Source organism: Bos taurus, chromosome 2, assembly GCF_002263795.3.
Source record: "Bos taurus isolate L1 Dominette 01449 registration number 42190680 breed Hereford chromosome 2, ARS-UCD2.0, whole genome shotgun sequence".
NCBI classification, from domain to species: Eukaryota; Metazoa; Chordata; class Mammalia; order Artiodactyla; family Bovidae; genus Bos; species Bos taurus.
In genome coordinates this window covers 122,712,244-122,729,168 of record NC_037329.1, presented here as the reverse complement: position 1 = coordinate 122,729,168, position 16,925 = coordinate 122,712,244, and the positions used below count along the sequence as shown (strand labels likewise).

The following is a 16,925-nucleotide window of genomic DNA, read 5'->3' as shown; positions in this document are numbered from 1 at the left end:
GGAGCAAGATGCATGATTCTGTCTTGCACATGTTTTTGCCAGGCGTGTCTGAAGCTTTTTCATCTGGGCCTCTTCCTGCACCGTAGAAGAGTGATGGCCTGGAAGCCAGCAGGCAGTGCCCCCGCGGCCCCTGACCAATCATCATGGATGTCTCCTGTCGCATGCTGGGAGGGTTCCCAAGAAGATCATGGCCTTGTAACCACTGCCATCAATCACACGGTCATGGTGCTCCCCACAGAGCCTGTGCAAGTGAGAAGCTATAAAGATCTTTAGGAAACTAAAGATCCAAGTTCAAATCCTAGTTCCATTACCAATTTGCTGTGTGACCTTGGACAAATTGCTTATGCTCTCTGAGCTTCAGTTGCCCCACATGGGAGAAGGATCATCCTTAACACTATCAGATGAAGCAACGCATGTGACAAAGCTTCCTAAAGGACTGACCAGACATCACTTCTGTGCAACCTCCCCTCAGAACTGGCAACAAAAAATCAGACCAAAGATAAGGAAAAGTGACAGTCGCTCAGTTGTGTCTGACTCTTTGTGACCCCATGGACTATAGCCTGTCAGGCTCCTCTGTCCATGGAATTCTCCAGGCCAGAATACTGGAGTGGGTAACCTTTCCCTTCTCCAGGGTATCTTCCCAACCCAAGGATCAAACCCAAGGTCTCCCACATGGCAGGCAGTTTCTTTGACCGTCTGAGCCACCAGGGAAGCCCAAAGATAAGGAAGGACAAACATAAAGACGGACAGGCCCTACTCTTAGTATTGGCAGCTCGAAACTGCCCACGGTCATTCAGGCGCACAAAGGGAAAGGAAATGTAACTTTCTTAGACTTCTCACAGACGACCTCATCTCGCGCTCCAGCACCCATCCCAGGGATGATGGGAGCTGGGGAAGAAGGGAGGAACGGTTCTGTCGTTTTTGTCTTTGTTTTGGTTGCACCAGCTTTTAGCTGTGGCATGTGGAATCTAGTTCCCTGACCAGGGATCAAACCCTGGGCTCCCTGAATTGGGAGCATGGAGTCTTAGTCATGGACCCACCATGGGAGTCATGAGAGGGGCTCTTAATTGACAAGTTCATCACCAATTAAATTCTGTGTCCCTCCAACGTAACATGGTGTCTCTGGTGTTCTCAGTTGCCTTAAGGTGACCGCTCAGCGTTTCGGAGTTTCCCTTTCCCATCTCACCTTCCGGCAGCCGGGTAAACACAAGCGGGGAAAGTTGATAGAACTTCTCGGAGGCAATAGGGTGGGGTCTCCCATCCAGGTGTTGCCCACGTAGTCCACCCTGGCACACATTGGAGGCCCCTCTTCCCTTGGCCCTGGCTGCAGTCCACACTGGTGGTCACTGCTGGTGACAGCGCTCATCCAGCAGACCTGGACCCGAATCGGCCTCCACTGCATGGCCGAGAGGTCCCCCCAAAACTGCACCAGTCACAAGGTGTCCTTGACTGCTGGTCTTTTTTGCGGGGGGGCTGTGCTGGGTCTTCATTGCAGCGAGGGCTTCCCTCTAGTTGCGGTGAGCAGCAGCTATTCTCCAGCCATAGTGCGGGTCTTATCGCAGCGGCTTCTCCTGTTGCTGTTCCCAGGCTCTAGAAAATACGGTCAGCAGTTGTGACGCACGGGCTTAGTTGCTCCGCAGCATGTGGGAGCCTCCTGGACCAGGGATCAAACGCCTGTCTCCTGCACTGGCAGGTGGATTCTTTACCACTGAGCCACCAGGGAAGACTGTCTGCTGGTCTCTTGATCCTGGGGGCATACTGAAATTCGTGACCTCCAGGTCACCCTACTCAGGTCAAGGGGGCCCAGCAATGCTAGCTCAGCCTTGTCAAACCAGACACACCCTCCCACCAATGTCACCTTCCCAGCTCCACAATCCTACCCCCTTCCCCACACTGGATAAGTGGCATAAAGGACTGTCAGTACTGATGTTCTGGGACCCTGGGTTTCTAGTGTCTCTGGTTCCATCCTCTCCGTAGGCTGATGCCCAGGAATGTGGGTCCCTGGGTCTTTCTTTGGGACCCAGGCCCTGTCCCCAGCCCTGATGCTCCTCACCAGGTTCTGTCTTGGCCCTCCTATGATGGCAGATCCTGACTTCCTCTCCTTGTCTGGCAGAAATTTCCGTCTCTTTATCTCCTCCATCCTCCCCACACTCCTCTTGTGATCTCAGAAGCAGCCAGACTGGGCTCTTGCTATGCAAAGAGGACTTTGGGGACTTAGAAAGCCTTTCCTCTCTCTCAACAAAGCCTGGCTTTCAAGACCATTATCTGGCTAAGGGCTGCAGGATCCTATTCAGTCAAAAGCTGAACATCAATTCTTCCCTTTTGTGCTCTCTATCCCCAATCCTGTTCCTCTCTAAGACCCTGGAAGCCTCTGGCTGAAAAGGAAGACAGTCACATAAAAGCAGTGAAGTGACACACGGGTACATTCAAAAAACGATATCGTTCCCATTACACCAGACTCCCCAGGTGTTGGAGCAAAGCAAGTCCATGGAGAGAGATTCCCCCACCTGCTCTAGAGACCCAGAGAGGGCAAAGACGGGCTTCAGGCCACACAGCAAAGCCATGACACGGCAGGAACTGGAAACCGTGTCCCGAAGCTCTTCCCAACATGTCTCCTCTAGGGATGGGGGTGCTGGGTCTCTCCCTCTGTTGGACACTGTTGTCTGAACACTGTTCAGCCACTCTTGGACACAGGGACTGTGTCTGTCTCGCTCACAACACACCCCAGCCCCCAGCCCAGGCTCTAGAACATGGTGACTGGGACTTCTCCTCCCATTCCGCACCCCTGCCCAGATACATCAGTGCCCCATTTTCCCGCTCTGTCACGATTCATCCCTCCATCCAGGCACATCTGAGGCTCAGCTTTGCTTTCCCTGCGGCACCTGCATTCACAGGGATGCTTGCTGTCTGACACGGAAGCATCCTTCCCTACCAGCCCCTTCCTCCTGGTGAGGTTCACTGAGGCTTCTTCATCCCCATTCTGCTCTTCCCCACTGCTGTTCTCGGCTTGAGCCAAGCATCGTCTCACTGAGTTTCAGATTCCCCACGTTTAAACATTAGAATCTGATGAGATGATGGCCTTCAGACATTTTTACTGGTGGAAAAACAGAGTTGCCCTCTTTTAAGCAAAGAGACGGAATCCTTGCGTAGTGCCTGGAAATTGAGATAGGTGGATGGATAGGTAGATGATAGATAGGCAGATGACATGGATAGACAGAAAGGGAGATATCCAATCAGTGGTTTTCTAGGCCCCTTACAGCACAAAATTTGAAAATCCCTGCACTGGATATTTCTTCAGCGACCTTCTGACAGCTTGATTAGAACTTAAGATTCAGAATCTAAACACAGGAAGTCAGAACTACACTTAACAGCAAGTAATTAAATTACAAAACTGAACTGGGGGTTAAATCCAAGAGGGTGTTCTTGTTCTCAAGTAACAGGAAGTCCTGAAGAAGGCACTCCCAGGCTGAGAGACGCACCCTCGTGCCACTGGGCTCCTAACCTCTCTCTGCTCAGCTCTCTTCAGCACAGGACATTATTCTCAGACACAGAGCCTGAGGATGACACGATGACTACTACTCCAGCCTCTTGTCTGTGTTCTAGATGGGAAGAAAGGGACCGGCAAAGAGCTAAAGTGAAGTTGCTCAGTTATGTCTGACTCTTTGCAACCCCATGGACTGCAGCCTACAAGGCTCCTCCGTCCATGGGATTTTTCCAGGCAAGAGTACTGGAGTGGGGTGCCATTGCCTTCTCCAGGGAATCTTCCTGACCCAGGGATCAAATGTAGTTCTCCCGCACTGTAAGCAGACGCTTTACCATCTGAGCCACCAGGGAAGCCCATACCAGTTGGGTGATCTCCATTTAAAGACTCTTCTGGAAGCCTCACCAGTAAATCTGCTTAGATTTTATGGGATAGAATTTGTCACATGGCAACCCAATATGCTAGGAAGAATAGGAAAAACTGTTTGGGCTTTTTCCACCTGTGCACACTGCCGCCATGAAGAATGCCTGGGTGCTGTGAGTAAAGATAAAGAGGAAGATGGTAAGCAATTAACTGTCAGCTGCAAGAGGCCTGGGGCCAGTGCTTGCCTGACGTTTACATGTGTGGTTTGGAGCATGTCTCCTCACCACTTGAGGCCTCGATTCCCCCATTTCAATGACAAGAGAACTGGGTCAGATGCTATAGGACTCTATCCGGCTCCTATTTTTTGTGCTGTATGCTTGGTTGTGTTCAACTCTTTGCCACCCTGTAGACTATAGCCCGCCAGCCCCCTCTGTCCATGGGATTTCCCAGGCAAGAATTCTGGAGTGGATTGCCATTTCCTCCTCCAGGGGATCCTCCTGATCCAGGGATCAAACCTGCATCTCCTTTCTTCTGCATTGCAAGCAGATTCTTTACCACTGAGCCATCAGGGAAGACTTTCATAACAGAAGCCCAGCTCCTATTGCCTGAGTGTAAATCTTGACTCTACTACCTACTAGCAGTATGGCCTGGGGTGCCTCAGTTTCCTCATTTGTAAAATAGGGGTCATCATTGTGTCTACGCTGCAGGGGTGTGAGGACTGGATAAGCTCTTATATGTAACATATGCAGCTGAGTCTGAATGAAAGTCAGAGACCAACATCCATCATTACCACAGCAGCTGCTGAGCTTCTGAGAGTCACAGGTCCTGAGTTCTACTCCTGTCTGCCCTGGGAGCTGTGTGCCCTGGGGCAAGTCCCTTCCCCTCTCTGGGCCTCAGCGGCCCATCCTATAAAATGGGGAAACTGGATACTATCTTGGGCCCCAGCAGCTCTGAGAGTCACTCTCAGAAGCTGCACTGGGCTGTTGATGGTACAGCAAGTCCCTTCCTGGGCTGGGATGGGAGAGGAGAGGATCAGCTGGTTTCCTGTGGCTGGGGCGGTGACCTGGGCAGCCTAAACTTCCTGTTTCCCAGAGGGAATCCAGGGCCAGCCCCTCCCGTCACTGGGGCAACCGTCCCTACAGCCCCTCCTGGCAGGGGGAGCCCTGAGGGTCAGGGAGGGGCTAGCCACAATGGTTCTTTGTCTCCTGCCCTGCCGCCTACCCACCCCAGAGCCTTGGGCCCATCTTCCAGAGGAGGAAACTATGGCATGGAGAGGTGAGGTCACTTACCCAAGGACAGGAGGCTGGAGAGAAGGAAGGCTGAGATTACAACCTGAGTCTTCTGAGACTAGGACCCTCAGCACCAGCTAGATGCTCCTTCAGACCCACACCCTCCAGACACAGAAAGAGCCTGAAGCCTGTAGGCCCGAAGACCTACAGCGTGACTCACAGGGCACTCCCTGCGCACAAGGCTCGGGGTCTCCGGCTGGACCCCCTCGTCTGCCTTTAGTCTGCCCACCCTGAGCAGCCCTTTGACCCAGCCCTGGGTACACAGGGACCCATACCATGAGCCCTGGGCACAAAGAACAACAAAACAAAGTGATCAGGCCAACATGCCCCTGATCAGGAGCAGGAGTTTTGGAGAAAGGCAGCCCCAGGTTCAGACCCTGACCTTGACACTTGCCAGCTGTGTGCCTTGGGCTGATGAGTTTCAACCCTCTGAGTTTCAATTTCCTCATCTGTGAAATGGGGCTGTGTTCATTTCTTACGCCTGCTGTAAACAAATTACCACAAACTTGGTGGCTTCAAACAATGGATATTCATCGTCTCCCAGTTCTGGAGGCCAGAACTCTGATGCCAAGGTGTCGGCAGGACTGGTTCCTTCTTGAGGACCCTAGGGAGAATCTCTTCCATGCCTCTCTCCCAGCTTCTGATTGTCGCAGCCCTCCTTGGCCTTCCTTGACCTGTGGCAGCAAAACTCCAATGGCTGCCTCCACTGTCACATGGCCAGCTTCCCTCTGTGTGTGTATCCGAATTTCCCTCTCTTACAAGTTCACCAATCATCAGATTAAGGCCCCCTCTAATCTAGTCTGACCTCATTGTAATGTGATTACATCTGCAAAGACCCTCTATTCAGAGAAGGCAGCAGGGGTTAGGGCTTGAACATGTTTTTCGTGGAGACACGATTCACTCTCCAACAGGGTCCACGAGAAGATACTTGTGTTGCTGGGTTGTGATGCAGGATTTATGAGTAATTCCTACAAAATGCCCACTCTGAGTCAAACCCATAGAAAGTCCTCAAATAGTATATGCTATTAGTATTCTTACTTTGGTTCTCCCATCCCAGCCACAAGCTGCAGCTTTGAAACTGTCTGCCTGGAGCCCGGCACCTGTGGGTCTGAAGTCCTAACTTGTACCTGTCAAACGCCCAGAGTCTGCACTAATAAAGGCCATCATCTGTTGTGCTTTCACTGTATGCTACACACAAAATGAGTATCATATCATTCTGTCCTCACAATCATCCTATGAAGTCGCAGCTACTTCAGTCCCCATTGAAAAAGGCAGAAACAGGTTCAGGGAGGTAAAGTAACTGGCCTGAGGTCACCAAAAGGAGGCTAGCCTCAAACCCAGCAAGTCCAACTCACTTACCTACCAGCCTCCCTGCCTCCCAAATAGCAGTCCTTGTGCCAAGACCCACCGGCCACCTGCCAACAGCCCATCTGCCTGCCTGGTCCTTGTCTTGTCCTCATGGAAACCTTTCCTGAGCGTCTTTCTGAGAGGAGGGGATCTGCCTGAATCTTTGTCCCTGCCCTCCCACTGCTGAGCCAGGCTGGTTCTGGCTACACCATCACGCCAGGCCCAGGGCCAGCCGTGTAGCTGGATCTTGAAGGATAGGCTACATATTAAGGGTTGTAGCCACAGGAGAGGACCATCCAGGTGGGAAAACAGCAGCAGCAAAAGTGTGGAGTCTGAAAGAAGGGAGCATGTAGAGATACGGGGGTGAAGGTTAAACAAAGCGCAGTGCAGAGTAAGGTCGTGTTGGATCTTGAAAGTCAAACTAAGGTTTCTGGATGGGACCTAGGGGCTGATGGGGCACCCTGGAGGGTGTGGGAGCAGGGCAGGGCTGGGCTCATATCAATACTATGGAAACTCTCCCTCCAGCAGTGCGGGCAGGGTGGGGTGGCAGAGAGGGCCAAGAGGCGGGCTCCAGAAAGAAAGTTGTCACCAACGGTCTGCAGATGAAGGGCACGTGGGCTGATGTTTCCTGCAGGTGGGCCCTCCACCCCTGCCTGGGCACAGCCCCCCACGTGCTGCCTCGTAACCAGGATGGGCCCCGCCTGGGTGATCCTATCTGTCCTCACCAGTCAGGAAGAGAGGGCAGGCATACAGGCGACCTGAGACCAGGGCCACTGCCCCCACTCCTGTCCTGAGCTGAGCCCTTGGAGCAGGATGGTTAACTGCTGCTGTTGCTGCTAAGTCGCTTCAGTCGTGTCTGACTCTGTGCGACCCCATAGACGGCAGCCCACCAGGCTCCCCTGTCCCTGGGATTCTCCAGGCAAGAATACTGGAGTGAGTTGCCATTTCCTTCTCCAATGCGTGAAAGTGAAAAGTGAAAGTGAAGTCACTCAGTCATGTCCGACTCTTCGAGACCCCGTGGACTGCAGCCTACCAGGCTTCTCCATCCATGGGATTTCCAGGCAAGAGTACTGGAGTGGGATGCCATTGCCTTCTCCGACGGTTAACAGTAACAGCTAAAAAACAAAACAAAACTTAACTGAGCAGTTATGATGCTCCAGGTGCTGTTTCAAGCCTTCTATGTCGACTAATTTGTTAATTCTGACAAGCAGCCCTAGGAAGCAGGTGGCACTATTATACCCACGTCATAGATGAGAAAAATTGAGGTGGAGAGATTTGTTAAGTAAGTGTTGAAGCTGGACAGGGAGCACACTCCCAGGGGATGCTGAGAGTGAGCCAAGCTGCAAGACTAGGAGTTGGGAGCAGGGGACAGTGTAGCTGTGACATCTGAGGGCTGATCTCAAAGGCCAAGGAGGCAGGAGAGCATCTCAGTGGGGGCCAGTGTGGGGTAATGACAAGCCAGAGTGTATGCCCTCACCCCTTCACCTGCCACTGAAAACTCGTCTGTGCTCTCCCCACTACAGACACAGCCCCCAGCTAGGGGCCCCCAGATGACTGAGATTCTGCTTCTGCTACAATGAAATGGGGGCTTGAAATACAAGCCCACGTCAGTGAGAAAAAGGAAAGTTATGATTCTTATAAGCCAATCTCGTGCCCTCACACCTGATTTCCAATTATTCAACCCATTGTACAGACAAGGCAACTGAGACTTAGCATAAGTAGTGAAGATAGACATGGAGGACCCCCAGGCCCCTTGGCTTACTGGGGGCAGTAAGAACTGCCTGAGAACTCACGGTTTACTCGGCTCAGTCTGAGTAAACTTGAATGAGCAATGAGACTTGATGCCTAAACTGGGGCTTGAGACTCCCACAGTTCCTGGGTTCAATGCCATCTCTGCCTCTTGGTTGATTCATGACCTTAAGCAAATTGCCTTTCTGAACCTCAATTTCCATGTCTGCAACTTGAAGCTAATAGTCATCTCCTTTGTTACTTTTATCCTACATACATTTATTGAGCATTGAGTGTGTGCTAACCACTGTGCTAAGGGCTGGGGATCCAGCCATGAATAAACCTTTTGGAATGTGTCAGGATCCAAAAATAAATGATGGGCCATGTCCCCTTCTCCCCCCACCCCTGTGGGTGTGCCCCACAGCACCTGACCCATGGCCCGGCACCCACATATAATCCCACAAATGCCTGTCATAGTGGTTCTGAGAGGCTGTAAGTGGAGACAGTGGTGCTCCAGCTGTGTTGCCTGAGAAGACAGACAGCTGAATGAGAATTCCTCTTCCAAGGCCCTTTTACCTCTGTGTTTTCCAAAACTGCTGGCCTGCAGGGCCAGTCTATTGTCCTGATGTCAAAGTGTGGCCATGTGGATGGCCACAGGAGCCACAGGACCAGCTGGCTCTCAGCCACTGCTTGGGCACAAGAAAACATTCCCATCCCAGGAGGAATCCACTTCACTCAGCCTGCCAGGTGAGGGCTTCCAGCCTTTCTTCTGGAGGGTAGCCCCATGTAAGAGCTAACCCCATGGCTAGCTCTAGTGGCGCCAGCCATGGGCAGGGCTTTAGAGGCCTCCAGACAGACACGTGTGTGTGTGTGTGTGAGACTACTGTGTCTGTTTCTATATATCTGTGTCTCTGTGTGAGTTCAACTGTGCCCCTGTGCGTGTGTGTCTGTACCTCTGTGTGAGTCTGTGAGTGTTTTTGTGCATGTGTGCATCTCAAATTTACCAAGCCCTAGAGGAGAGTGGGGCCTCAATGACAGCTGAAGGCCAGATTCTGCAAGACTGATTTCCAGGCCTAGGTTTGCAGGGACACATAGGGCAGGCCTCTACAGAGTCCCTTGGACTGCAAGGAGATCAAACCAGTCAATCCTAAAGGAAATCAGTCCTGAAGATGTATTGGAAGGACTGATGCTGAAGCTGAACCTCCAAAACTTTGGCCATATGATGCAAAGAACTGACTGCTTAGAAAAGACCCCTGATGCTAAGAAAGATTGAAGGCAGGAGGAGAAGGAAACGAGAAGATGAGATGGTTGGATGGCATCACCAACTCAATGGACATGAGTTTGAGCAAGCTCCAAGAGTTGGTGATGGACAGGGAGACCTGGCATGCTGCAGTCCACGGGTTTGCCAAGTGTAAGACACTACTGAGTGACTGAACTGACTGAGAGATCAGGCCTGCTCTGGGTCAGACCTGGGTATCTCTGCCCCATTCTAAGACATCAACACCTTCTCTGGTCTCCTGTTTCTCTTCCTTCCAAACCATCTTTCACTCTGCAGTCAGACAGATCTTCCAAAAATGCAAATCTGACAGTGTCAAACCCATTCCTCCTACCCTCGCCACACCACGCAGAACTCTGACCAATCTCTGTGCCCTAGGGCATAATAGCCTTTAGCCTGGCTATTAGCTAGGGTATAGGTTTAGCTTCTAAGGCAGAGATGCCAAATAACACTGGCTTGAACAAGAACGTTTATTTGTCCCTCATAAAGTAATTCATACGTGAACAGTCCAGTGTCTTGTTGCCCTGTTTTTCCTGGGCTGTTGCCTTGGTTCACATGGTCCAAGGCGAGACAAGTTCACCTTCTGGCCAATGAGAAGGAGAAAAGGTAGAGGGGAGGGCAGACCACTCTCCTTTAAGGGAACAAACCTAAAACTACCTACCTTACTACTGCTTAATCCTATTGGCCACGTGAGTCACATGGCTCCCCTAGATGCAAAGGAGGCTGGGAAATGTAGTTTTTATTCCAAGCAGCCATGTCTCATTACTGTGGAAAGAAAGGAGTATGGATATTAGAGAACAGCCAGTCTCTGCTACAGGCTGACATTCAGGGCCTTTCCCAGAAGCTTTATTCTGGGGCTTTGTACTTTTGAGCATACTGTGAACCTTTGCCCACCTCCCTTTTCCCGCCTCCAATTTTGGAAAATCTTCCCTGACCACCACCACCCCAGCCTGGATTAAGGGTCTCAGTATCCATTGATCACATGGTGTTGTGTTTAGGGGCCCATCTCCCACCCTAGACTGTGAGCAATTCCAGGGCAGGGCCCACAACTGATTTAATTCTGTGTCCCCCTGCCCAGCACCAAGCCTGAAAGGGGACGGGCATCAGGGAATAGAGGATAAAGGAATGGAGGAGAAGATGAACCATCTCAATTAGAAATTTCCAGTTGATAAGTGATTATTGATTGAATGAATGAATGAGCTCAGGGGGCACCTGTGTGTTGACATGGGGCTGGTTAGGCAGGCAAGGCCTCCTCGGGATCTCAGTTCTACATACGCTCTCCCCTCTGACAGGAATGCTCCCCACGCCCCTCTGTGACGGCCCAGCTCAGGCTCAGCCTGTATGTCTCACCCAGAATGTCACTTCTGGAGAGAGATCTTCCCTGACTCATCTCCACTTGAGTGTAAAGCAGTCCCTCCATAGGCCGGCCCATTCCCCACCCCATCCCACTTCCCCTGGCCCCTGTCCTGCCGTTTGGAGTGCTCAGTCCAACTGTAATTTTAAAATGTGCCCACACTGATTTATCCCCAAGACTGAAAATTCCATAAGGTGATTCCGTCTCTCTCACTGTGTCCCCAGGCCCTGGCACAGGGCTGGACATACAGCAGCCTGTCAGTGAGAATGAATTAGTGAAACTGACCTCAACAAGTATATTTCAAAGGGTTGATATTTGGTCCAAAGGAGGGTCAGTATACTGGTTGTCATGTAAGTGAGCAGGTGGCAGCTTCAGCTGCATGGCTGGTGGCACCAAGGATCTGTGCCCAGGACTAAGCCTGCCTGAAGGGCTAGTGGAGACAAGGGACAAGGAGAAAACTGCCCGCCAGCCCCAAGTCACAGAGCCCTGTGCTCAGCCTGCTACACAGAGAGAAACAAAGCGTTTGGGAGCCTACCTTCGCCTCCACTGCTGGGAGGAGAGGGACCCACTGGGGGTAGAGGACACTGTGGCATGAGAAGCACTGGGGGGCAGAGGACACTGCAGCACGAGGGGCACTGGGGGCAGAGGACACTGCGGCATGAGGGGCAAGTCACTCAGCTGCCGTGTGCCTCGATTCCCCACCATGGAGGACAACCGCAATAGTACCTTCCTCATGAGGTCGTTGTGAAGATTAAAGGGTTAATCCACAGACAGTGCCGATCCAGGTAAATCACCCTCATGGAGCCTCAGTTTTCTCATCCTAAAGTGATGAGTGCCAAGATCTGCTCCCCAGAGGCTTGGAGAGAAGTAGTGAGGTGAGAATGTCACCTGTAGGCCTGGCATCACACGCAGCACCAGGGAACCCTCTCCTCTTCCCCCAAGACAGAGAGGGACGGGGCAGAGGACGGGGCAGAGAATGCCTGTCTGCCTCGCCAGCCGGAGGCAGGAGGCCTGGGGAGAGGGGAGGCTGCCTGGTGAATAATCTCATTAATGGTAATCATCACCCTGATGCTTGTTAATATAATAACACTGGGCTCCCAGCCGCTGCTTGGCTTAGAGCTGGCTCCTCAGCGCCTCTCATCTCTGCCTGGCGGGGGCTCCGTAAACACTCATTACACTCCCATCCCTGGGGAGGCCGCCAGGAGAAGCAGCTATTCCAGGCATACAGCTCAACTCTGGGGCTGCAGGCTCTGCTTTTAATAAGCATCATCACCCACACTCAGGGACACACACACACACAATTTTGCAACACTTTCCAAGCTCCTTGCTGACCATCAATAATTGCTCACGATGGCTGAGCCTCTTACTGTAGCAACGATAGTGGGTACTCATTAAACACTCCCTGCTTGAAGGGCCCTGGTCTAAGAGCTCCACTTGTATTAACCCACTTAATCTAACGAGCATTCCTGTCACGTCCATTTTGCAGCCGAGGAAACTGAGGTACCTGAAGTAACTTTCAGCCTTAGCGGAACCACTGACCCATGAGAGGCAAAGCTGGGGCCTGATGCTGTCTTAGAGAGTCTTCACTCTTTTGTCCTCCTGGCAATTCAAATCCTCCTTCTCCTCACTGCACTCATGAGGGAATGGGCTCGGAGAAGTGATGTCATCTGCCCAGGAACACACAGCTAGGACCTGAGGTCCATGGGCTGTCTGACTTCAGAGCCTGCCATTCTGTTCCCCCAGTGTTGAAAGCAAAGAAGGAAACCCAGAGATTAAGGGACTTGCCCCGAATTACAGAGGCCTTGCTGCAGAGAGTGAGGGCTAGCTCAAAGGCTGGATTCCTGGCTACCTCTTCTCTGCCTCCCACCCTCAGCACCAAGGAGCCTCTTGCTCAGAGACCCTAATTCAGGCACAGAATCAGCTGGCTCCGACACAGGGGAGCTCAGCATCAGAGGGCCCAAGCCCACCAGGGATTCCCTCTAGGCCATGGTCACTCTGTGTCACCACTAACTTCCTAGCTGTGTGCCCCTGGGGATGTTACATCACCTCTCCAGACCTGAGTTTCCTCACAATGGAGACACGGCAGCTCGCCCTGTCCCTGGGTCAGCTGACATTTAGGGAGCATTTACAATGCTCCAGGACTGGTCTATGTATTGGCCACGTAATATCTCATTTTATCGCCACTGCAACCCTTAAAAGAAGAGCCTATGATTTTTAAGATTCTGTTATCCTCCAGGATTCTATGGTTCCCATAGGGTCTATTATGAAAGACTCTGCTCCTAAAAAGATTCTAAAAAGATTCCATTAGTCTAGGATTCTCAGGTGCTAGAAGGTTCCATCCATTGGTCTGTGAATTGTAATGTTAAAGGATTTTATGAATTAGTGATTCGATGAACCTCAAGGGCAAAGAGGCAATTTATCACTCATTGGTCAGCACTGAAGTCTACCCCCTGCCCCTGCCCCCTCCCTCCGCTATGACATCAGGGCCAGCCAGGCAGAGAAACCTGCCTCTATGACAAAACTCAGATCCAAGGCCAGTGAGGATCGTGGAGGCTGCCTGAGTGCTTGGGGGGTTGGGCGGGGGGCCGGGGGGGGGGCAGCGGTGCTGTCTTGCAGACAAAGGGCTCCATGGACCCGCCTCCGCTGCCCTAGCCAGGCCTCTCACACAATGGAACGACCTTTAGAGGCTTCATGCAGCTCGCCCCCTCCCTCAGCTCAGAGGCACCCAGAAGTGTAGTTCTCTAACTCAGAGCAGTCCCTTCCATGCTCAGAAGGGCCCCAGCAAGGAGGTGGGGAGCAGAGGGGCCAGAAAGGCAGTCGTCTCTTCTTCCTCTTAGCCAGTCTGACCTCTCTGCCTTTGCCCGTGCCATTCCCCTGCCTGGCCTGCTCCTCTTCCTCTTTAAGAATCCTTCAAGGGTCAACTCAAGCCCCACTTCCTCCAGGAAGACGTGCCTGGTTACTCCCTCTCCAGAGTCCTGTCGCATGGCATCGGGTGCTAATGTGGGCTCAGATCCCAGAGCCTCCTTTCCTCTCCATTCCATCCTCCCTGCTACCACCAGAATGATCTTTCAGGGACACAGGTGACCTTGTCACTCACTTTCTACAGATCTTGACTACTCTCAAGCATGGCACGAAGACCATTGCTAACTCTGGTCCCACCCTTTCCGTCTGACTTCATTTCCTGCCCCAGGTTCCTGCACACCAAGGCTTAACCAGGTGACATGGGCAGATTTTGTGGGCACCCGAGAAGCCCTTCTGAGGCTGGGGCAACTGGGACCCTGTCTTGATCCCAAGAGACAGATATTGAAGGTCTCCTTCCCCACCTCATTCTATACACACACACACATACCCCAAGCTGCCACCAGGGAGCCCACTGGGGTTGGCAGCCTTAGAGCTCATATTAGCACCATGGACAGCACCACAAGCAGGCTATGGGTGCTACTAAAATCCACCAGCATGCATGGGTGTCCTGGGGCATGCATGGACTTCATACAGCAGGCATTTGTTGAGCACCAACTACATGCCCCACACCTGCTAGGTGTTATGGAAAAATACCAGAGGGAAAGCTACTAACTTAATGCTTCACCCAAGAAACTTACAATCTGGTTGGGGAATTGATTGCCCTGGCACCAACTCTCTCCCTGCAGATTCCCAGAGCCATGGTTACAAATCATAAATCTGATCATATCACTCTCTGAAAAACTCCATGCATGCACACACACACACCAATGTTTATACGGTTAATTCCAAGCCATTTAGCATGACTCTCAAGGCCCTCTGTGTCCCAGACCCAGCTATTTATCTGCCTTTGCCACCCTCTGTAAACCCAACACTCAGCCTCACTTGATTTCTATCCATCCCCAAACATCCAGGGTGCTTTTCTCACTCTTTTCCCCACATTCAAGGAGTTTTCCCCCTATTCTTCTCACAGAGAACTCCTACATAGCCTTCAAAACTCAAACCAAATATCTCCTCCTCCTAGAAGCCCCAAAGTTAATTGCTCCCTACTCTGTACCTGCATGACCTGCACCACTGAATTCTAACTTACTGTGCATCCCTCACATCAGACAGAATTTAGCTAAATTTGTCCAGGCCGGTTAGAAGGCATTGGCGGTTACCGGAGTGTTATGGCTTTCTAGGAACTGTATGAAATTAACCACGATGCCAGTAATACTTCTATGCAACAACTTCAGATTTACTTGGAAGTCTAAAAATAATGTCAAAGCTGTGCTTTTTGTGTCATTTTTTTCACTCTAGGAATCTGCCTTGTCTTTGAGAAGAGAGAGCATTATTTATCACAGAGCTCCAATGCCCAATAATTGTTAGTCTGTGATTAAATAAACATAGCTTCTAATGAAAGGACTTCCCAGGTGGGTTAGCAGTAACGAAACCACCTGCCGATGCAGGAGACGTGGGAGACATGGGTTCGATCCCTGGGTCGGGAAGACCCTCTGGAGGAGGAAATGGCAACCCATTCCAGTATGCTTGCCTGGACAATCCCATGGACAGAGGAGCCTGGAGGGCTATAGTCCATGGGATCGCAAGAGTCAGCCACTTACTGAGCATGCACACACACGTACACAGCCTCTAATGAATCTAACACAGAAATGAGGTTAAGCGCTATTCCTTTCACATCATCAACATTCTAAGGTATCTGATTCCAAGTCTGCCTTCTCCACCCCACCCTGTGAGTTCCCTGAGGGCCAGGACTGTGTGTCTTTTAATTCCATATCCCTGATACCTAGCACTGTGGCTGGCACAGAGCAGCCGTCTATCAATATTGGGCAAATGATTAACAAACTGGAATGACTCATATGAGCTTGAGTTAAGATTGCCTAGGTTCAAATCCCCATTCTACCACGTGTTAGCTATGTAACTTTAGACACTTTAAAGAGACCTCAATTTTCTAATCTGTAAAATGGGCATGTTAATAATATCGACCTCATGGGATTATTACATCTAAATGGAACACCGTATATGAAGGACCAGGCGTACAGCCTGACCAAAAGTAAGTGCCCAATAGTGGTTCATTATTATTATCAATGCTGTTGGGTTGAATTGCATGCTTTATACTCAAGTTTATTGGAGAACACCATGGAGTTATCCAAGATGAGATTATGAGCTAATATTTATCAAGCATTTTCATGTGTCATGTATTAACTAAACCACAGGACTACTCTAAGAGACGGGTACTGTGATAACCCCACTTTGTCCCCACAAGGAAACTGAGGCATGAGGGGTTAACTTGCTTGAAATTACATAGCCGAAGGATAGAGAAGTCATTACGTGAGGAAGAACAGGGAAGCCTGGCATGCTGCAGTCCACAGGGTCATAAAGAGTCTGTCACAAATGAGCAACTGAACAGCAACAACACATAACGGATAAGTAGAGGGGCCAGGATTCAAGCCAGGATGGTGTGGCGTCAGTCCGTTTCTTAACTTATATGCCGCACAGCCACCCTCAAGAAAGCTGGAGGCTGAGCTGGGCCTTGGGGGGCAAGCCACAGGACAGAGCCATCCATGACAGGAAGAAGGACTAAGAACTTTCCCCTTCGCACCTTGCTGACAGCCAACCCAGGGACTCTCCTGCAAACCTTCTCTCCTATTCTCTTGCTCATCCGACGACCTCCATCAAGCCCTCCTTTCTCTCAATGCTCCACTTTCCCAGGTCTAAATATTTCTCCCTGGCCTCTCTTCCTCCCCTTTTTGCCCCAAGGACTAACCGTGCCTGGAGAAGGCAATGGCAACCCACTCCAGTACTCTTGCCTGGAAAATCCCATGGACAGAGAAGCCTGGTAGACTGCAGTCCACGGGGTCGCTAAGAGTCAGACACGACTGAGTGACTTCACTTTTATGCATTGGAGAAGGAAATGGCAACCCACTCCAGTATTCTTGCCTGGAGAATCCCAGGGACGGGGGAGCCTGGTGGGCTGCCGTCTATGGGGTCGCACAGAGTCGGACACGACTGAAGCGACTTAGCAGCAGTAGCAGCAACTAACCGTGCCTAGGAGTTCTCAGAGTGGGTAACATTGGAGTAGGGCTTTGAAGGACCCATAGGAGTTTGCCGAAAGTGTAGGTGGGTGGGGGT

At 51.3% G+C, this 16,925-nt stretch overlaps 2 long non-coding RNA genes across 3 annotated transcripts; both read right to left on the bottom strand.

Annotated features, from left to right (window-relative positions):
- Nucleotides 1-809: 809 nt before the first annotated feature.
- LOC132343442 (uncharacterized) lies at nucleotides 810-6,949 on the bottom strand. Its single transcript, XR_009492254.1, has 2 exons — nucleotides 6,172-6,949; nucleotides 810-1,590 (listed from the first exon to the last, which is right to left on the bottom strand). It is a non-coding gene; the product is annotated as an uncharacterized lncRNA (long non-coding RNA).
- A 2,454-nt stretch (nucleotides 6,950-9,403) lies between these two features.
- Nucleotides 9,404-13,299, bottom strand: LOC132343441 (uncharacterized). Of its 2 annotated transcripts, XR_009492253.1 has the most exons (4): nucleotides 12,343-13,299; nucleotides 11,565-11,694; nucleotides 10,146-10,249; nucleotides 9,404-10,067 (listed from the first exon to the last, which is right to left on the bottom strand). It is a non-coding gene; the product is annotated as an uncharacterized lncRNA (long non-coding RNA). The 2 variants fall into 2 exon arrangements; XR_009492252.1 differs by having other exon boundaries at nucleotides 9,404-10,249.
- Nucleotides 13,300-16,925: the final 3,626 nt, after the last annotated feature.